This window comes from Eufriesea mexicana, unplaced genomic scaffold (assembly GCF_001483705.2).
Source record: "Eufriesea mexicana isolate 0111107269 unplaced genomic scaffold, ASM148370v2 scaffold57644, whole genome shotgun sequence".
Taxonomy (NCBI): Eukaryota; Metazoa; Arthropoda; class Insecta; order Hymenoptera; family Apidae; genus Eufriesea; species Eufriesea mexicana.
In genome coordinates this window covers 1-7482 of record NW_016962804.1, presented here as the reverse complement: position 1 = coordinate 7482, position 7482 = coordinate 1, and the positions used below count along the sequence as shown (strand labels likewise).

Here is a 7482-nt window from a genome sequence, read left to right as displayed (position 1 = left end):
AGTATTATTCTTTACAATGAAAAATTTTGTTACAGAGATTTCAATCTTTTCAATCATTTAGTGAAGAAGCAGAGGAAGATGATGAAGAATCTGCGATATTAAATAAAAAGTTTAGTGGTAAAAGCAAATCAGCTCATGGTCATTTGTCTGATCCAAAATTATGCTCCTAACCAGCTGGACCTCCAAATTAAAAAAGGAAACAAGACCATATTAGCGATTGGGAATTATTGGAGAATAATTGGGAAATTAACAAATTATGCAATTTCTGCGATTAATGTATGGACTTTTATAGCTGTATCGCATAGCCGGCTCCTTGCTCAACATTCTTATGCAATTTTTGTACATAATTTAACGCTAATTAGTTTGTTATTTTTGTTATTTACTTGACGACGTACGTGATTCGCTAACAATGATCGGCGCGATGGTCGGACAAAATAATTAATTATAAACAAAATTAGAAGTAAAATAAGAACAAAAATCATATGAGAATGTTCCCAAGGAAAATTACTTGTATAATGTGTGCATGTAATTCATAAATTAATTGCATAGAAGATTGTAATTTGTGAAAAACCAATAGTATTATTGGCATCAGTTCGAACACTCCGAGTAATAATTACACGTAACTATACTATTACACGTAAATTATAATACTTATCGTTAGTAACAAATTATTAATTTTAATAACAAATTGTTCATAACAAATTTATAATAAAAGTGAAAACATTAAGAAATTAAAGGCTATTACTTGAACTTGGAACGAATTTGTGTCAAAATCTAACTATACTTTGCAAAAAGTGTATAAATTATTACACTGATTGTTTATAACAAATTAATATTGTTAATAACAAATTGCTCGCAACGTATATGTATAATGAAAGTGAAAAAATTAATAAATTATTGTCTACTACTTAAACAAACGACGTATTTGTGTTAGAATATATTCGGAACCTACAAGAAGTTAATAAATTAATAAATTTATTGTTAATAACAAATTAAAATTGTTGATAACAAATAGTTTGCAACGTATATTAACGATAAAAGTCAAGAAAGTTAATAAATTATTAGTTATTACAGCGGAAAAGTAACTTTTAAAGGAATCGGTAAAGTTCGGAAATTTTCGCCGATCTTCGGCCGGCCGCCGCTATATAAGGGGCCCGCGTGCAGGCTCGAGCCAGTTGTCGCTTCGACTTCGGAGGGTCCGCGTTAATATTTTTCTTTCAGGTACTAATTATTTTTTGTTTCAGCTTTTAATTATCTTTCTTCTTTCAGATTCTATTTCTTTTATTCTAGATTTCATTGTTTGTGCATTCGAATATTTTGTACAATATTCGAATGCTTCGTCGTTGGTTTATTTGTATATCATCGTTGGCTTGATCAATGGCTATTCAATGGCCATTGTCTACTCTCTTGAATAATTTAATAATAATTCCTTCTTTCAGGTACTAATTATTTTTTCTTTCAGGTTTTAATTATCTTTCTTCTTTCAGATATTATTTCTTTCATTCTAGTTTTCATTGTTTGTGCATTCGAGTATTTCGTACAATATTCGAATGCTTCGTCGTTGGTTTATTTGTATTGTATATCATCGTTGGCTAGATCAATGGCTATTCAGTGGCCATTGTCCACTCTCTTAAATAATTTAACAATAATTTCTTCTTGCAGATTTTATTTTTTTCATTCTATGTGTCTTTGTTTCAGCATTCGAGTATTTCGTATAATATTCGAATGCTTCGTCGTTGGTTTACTTATGTCTCATCGTTGGCTAAATCTTTCCTTTCACAAATTTTACGACTTCCGTTCGATTTGTTTTCGTTAGAGCGTTCGAGTATTTCGTATAATACTCGAGCGCTTCCTCGTTGGTATGTTTATATCTCACCGTTGGAATGTTTCTGTCTCGTAGTTATGTTGCTCAGGTCTCGTCGTTGGCTTGCTCGTTCCATTTGGTTATTATCCTTGATGGTTTCCTCGTACTAATCCCTTTCCTTTCAGCTACATATTAACAATAATATATTCTGTTTTAGCTTTTAGGTTTCTCAAGATTCTGTTTGCGACACATCAATGAACGATGCGTGCGTTTACTTTTAAGTAATCATAAGATAGATCCATAGACTAAGTATCATGTGCGCGCTATCTGTACAAAGGTAAGCTACCTAACTTGGAGCGAAATTTATAAATTCTCTATCATTTTCTTATCCCCCTCGTTTAGCAAATAGAACATAATTGTTCTCGCGATAATCGCGATCGTTCGTAAGTACCGACTAGCCTACGCGACGTGCTCTCGTGTACTCGATAAGTACATGCTTCGTAAGTCATCCTCACGACTCGTCTCCGACACTCATTTCCAGTCACTGTCAATCTCGTCATGCATCGGGTTCCAGGGTGACCCCCTCGGATCAGTGCGTCTTCTGACCTCGACGGGGCGGTCCGCTGCCTAAGTCGTACGCGACTGGGGCTCGGGCACATGCTGGCTGACGGACTAGTACCATCTACGGTTAGACCACAGGGATGATTAAGTTCTACCCCGTGTGGCTGGGATGCGAAGTGTCTGTCTTGGCCGGCAACCGCCCAGCAGGGCCCTCGCGTTGACACTAGAAGTTTCATTGGTTCAGGGACTATCCTTGGTCCACGTGTAAGTCTTGGCGAGTGCGACAGTGACTGGAATTGAGCTAGGCCCGATCGGGAGGGTGCCGAGGTATGAAGTTATCTCTGTACACGGGAGTACATCGCCTAGGCTAGTCGGTCTTTCGAATAATCGCGATCTCGTTCGGGCGCGTCGCGATTTTCTATTTGCTCGCGTGTTTGATATTTCATTCCCTATTTTTATGGGAACTTGAAAATATCTTAGCGTTGCGACAGTAGAGTTTCAGTATACCGAATCGAAGTTCCCTTTGTAAGACACGAAATAAAATAAAGTGTCAGTAGAGTCACTTTAACTTAATTCGCTCCAAGTTAGATTAGGGTACCTTTGATACAGGTAGCACCAGCAGGCTGCGCCACTAGGGCGCATGTCGGGTCTCGATGCGTAGCCACCTCCACGTGGTGAGACCTGGTAATTGGTATCGTTTTCCTTTGGGAAACGATATCAAGCTAAGAGCTACGCACAAAGTATAACATATGTCCTATCTCTTGTGAATTTTCACTGTTCCCTTTGGAATTTGAAAATAGAGAGTGGGCAATATCTGTTTAAAAGATATTTAAATGAAGGGGAATTAAGCTAACAAGGACAGTGCAAGTGCTTCGGGTCACTGATTTAGTTGATACTCTGCAGGTTTGTAAATATCGTCATGCAGTTTAAGAAAATATATCATTATAGCGGCAGCTACTCAATAGTTTTTGAAATATTTACGATTAAAGTTACGAAGAAGGTCATTACTTTCGTAATTACAGATTTATTTCCATCATTTTACAAGTGCAGTTGTGACCTGAAAGCAATAGATGAATATTCCTGTGGTAATGGACCGTGGTTCGATTCTCGTCCCATGGTTGGTAGTTTTTTAAACTATTTTTGATTGTGTTCATTTTTCGTCTATGAAAAAATTGTAAATAAAATTTCTTAATGAAATAATTAATTTTTCACGCTTTCTTATGCTAGTGTATAATTATTACAAAATAATAAGAATATTATGCAAGAAAAATACTTTTCCATAGCTATCTTATTTATTACAGGAAATACAAAACCCATCGCTCATGTAAGTATTAATTATTAAATTAAACATCCTATAAGAATGTTGCCTATAATTCCAACTTTGCTGTGCAGCTATAAATTTCCATGAAATAATTACAAAAACTTGGCAATTTATTTATTTTCTACTGTCGAATTGGTTTCTAGTATCCAGTTCGAATACAAATTTTACCGCCTGCGATCAGCGCCACCTATGATATTGGAATAGTTTCTCAAATAGTTTACTAATTCTGATTACGTGCACCTAATATATTTTAACTTATTTTAATAAATAAAATCATAATGTTTTCTACATTCTTTAATAAATTCAGCCGAAACAGCGGTTTTAATTAGACAATTAGCATTCATTTCTTTACCTGGCAGACGACAAATATGCAAAGGTACGCCTTTAAACGTAATTATAAAATTTCATAAATTAAACACAGAAATTGAGCCATTTGTTAATTTTTCTCCAAGTGAACAGGAGAGTGCATGGGAAATGAGAAAAAATTACAAACAAACGCCGGAAGCATTGTTCTGACCATGCAGGTGTGCCTGCATCACGAAAAGAATGTAAGTATTTGTATTAACATAACCTTTAGTTATAATTAAATAGTGTAAGTTAGAAAAGACAATATTCTGTTGAAATAAACAGGCACGTGCAACAATAGAAAAATATTGGACTCATGGAATATCATCAGCGTAGATGCCAAGAATTATACTTTATAGCGAGAAAAAATTGAGGCAGCGATACAAATATGTAAAGTATGGTACGTCTATTGGTTTCTAGGTCGGTTAACCATATGACATACAAGATCAAAGTCTGTGATGGTCAAATAAAGATTCAGAAAATGCAGATGGTTTAGGCAGACAGTGAGGAATGCAATTAATATAGGTGATGGCCCCTTATAACAAGATATGGAGGATACAGTGAGATTGAAAGGTATGTTGTGTTCCTGATATAAATGAATATTAATATCAGTGGTCAAAGTCAATGATCATCGCTAATGTGTTAAGTTTGAATAAAAGGAATGAGAAACGGAAATGTTTATTATGTCAAATCAAGAAGCAGAAAAGGGGCAGCATATGTATCAAGAGAGAAACATGTGTGGCATTGACATGGAAATATGAGGATCATTGAAGAGATGGAGAATGAACAAGTGGTAATAGTTATTAAAGATAAATCTAAATTGAACATACTGAATAAATGTTGCATTAAGGCACAAATGTTTAGAAATATCTCTGGGAACTTGGAAAATATAAAAGCAGCAAGTATAATGGTGCTGTGGCACATCATGGACTTCATTGGGCCAATAAAGCCAATGTCAAAAGGAGGTAAAAGCTATGATTATTCGAGAAAAGAACCATTTGGTTGACTGATTTATAACTAACTAAAGTTTTAATATGGAATATTATTGACGAAGGATTTTTTTTTATTATAGGAGACTTATAGGCATGAGTAATATTTGTATGCAAGAGCCAGCCACTAAGGGTAACGTAGTAAGTATCATTTTATAATATTTCAATGGATTGTGTATCTGTTTTTAAAAATTTAACCGATATACAATATTTAATTTCTAAATTTCTATATTAATATATTAAATAATTTCCAATTTGAAATACATTAATAAATAATAAATTTCAATAAATTTGATTTTAAATGTATTTTACATTAATAAAACTAATATATTTCTTATAACTAGGTTATAATGAAGACAACTGTTGGTGATATTGAGTTAGAATTATGGGCAAAAGAAACTCCAAAGGCATGTAGAAATTTCATATAATCATGTATGGAAGGTTATTAGGATGACACTATATTTCATAGAATTATCAAAGAATTCACAACACAAGGTGGTGATCCCACAAGTGTAGGAGAAGGTGGTAAAATATACGGAGAATCATTTAAAGTGAGACTATATTTAAAAATAAAATGAATTCTTTTTTTATTCAAAAATAATTATTGCATATATTTGTTTTAGGATAAATTTCATGCAAGATTACATTTTTGTTGACGAGATTTAATTACTATGGCTAATAAGCTAATGGCTGGAAAAGATGACAATGGTTCCCAATTCTTCTTTACTCTTGGTTCTACATTAGAATTGTAGAATAAACATATAATTTTTGGAAAAATTACTGGAGAAAATATATATAACGTGTTTAAACTTGAAAAAGCACTTGTAGATGAGGTAAATTTAATGTTTACAAGAAAATATGTTAAAAAATGGTACAAATATTATATTTCTTCTTCTTTGTAGAATGATAGACTACTTTATCCTCCAAGGTTGTTGAAATCTATAATGTTGAACAATTTATTTTCTGTTATTATATCAAGGATAATAGTACACAAAAGCGAAGAGGTAAAGGACATTTCAAAAACTAAAACAGCACTGGTAAAGTAAAAATCATATATGTTTGCAGAATTTAGCCCTGGTAGTATTATTCCTTGCAATGCAAAATTTTGTTGCAGAGATTTCAATCTTTTATCATTTGGTGAAGAAGCAGAGGAAGATGAAAAAGAATATGTGATATTAAATAAAAAGTTTAGTGGTAAGGGCAAATCAACTCATGATCATTTAACTAATCCAAAATTAATCACACAACCAGCTGTTGAATCACCTGGACTTGCAAATAAAAAAAGGAAGGAAGGCTGCAGTAGCGATTGGTAAAATGACGACAAAGTAAAAACTCAAGAAGAATTAGAATTTGTAAAGAAAGAGAAAGAGTTAGCTTATTATTTGCATTATAACTATGTTATAGAAAGTAGGAATTTTTATTTACTGCCTCTTATATTTATATTTTCAGAGCAATGAAGAAAAGGATTAAAGATACATTGAGAGATACCAAAATGGAACCGAAGAAAGTACAAAATTATAAAATAGATGATTTTAAAGATGATAAGGGTATAAAGAAACATGAATAGGGAATAAAAAACTCCTTATGATGTTTAACACAAGAGAAAGCCGAGGAGATACACGATAAGAGATATCAAGAATTATTAGGATAACTCATGTATTCGAATAGAATCATTTACCATATGTCTATAAATATTGTACATATATATTTGGTCATTATAATGATAATTATTACGTGATATGTATCACGAAACATCTTTTTCTCGCAACGGTCCGTGGTACGGACATCTACTCAGATTCTAATGTCTATATGTCATTATTTATTATGTCGTTAACAATTAACATGTATATGTGAAACTTTCAAAGTGAATAAAAAGTACTTTAACATATAACCATGGTAGTTTCATTTTCTTTTTACCACGAACAAAAGCACGCATCTTCATCTGTGACTTCATATTTAACGGACTATTAGCAGAGTAAAAAAAACGAGGAAAAATGTGTTATACTTATTTATGTCCTTTTATTGTTTTGTTTCTCCCGCTCAGCGGGTCACGTGGTTTTTCATTCGGCAGTTTCGATCAGCGCCATCTATTATTTGGCTCCAAATGCACCAAAAGTGATAGGAATATAGGATAGGCAAGGAGGTCGACGAAGTGCTGGTCACGTGGTAGGCAAGGGCAGAGAGGGGATAGAAAAGGACAGAATGGCTCTGGCAGTGAAGAACTATTAATTCCTCAATTTCCGTAAACAATTTGTGAACTTTTATAATTTCGTTGCGAAGCTGGAACTTCAGGCTACATTCCTATAAAACTTTCGTAAAGAATTTAGCGCTAAATTGTTAGTTATTAATTTTTGTTTTATGGCGTCTATGATTTCGTTACGGCGACCATCGCGACCTTCCGTGAACATATTTATTACTAAACGAAACTAGATGCAAAATGTGATCAAAAGTTATATGAGAAG

The 7482-nt window shown here is 33.3% G+C and overlaps 1 pseudogene; it reads left to right on the top strand.

The window, feature by feature from the left end:
- Positions 1–5116: 5116 nt before the first annotated feature.
- Positions 5117–6587, top strand: LOC108554678 (peptidyl-prolyl cis-trans isomerase CWC27 homolog; annotated as a pseudogene).
- Positions 6588–7482: the final 895 nt, after the last annotated feature.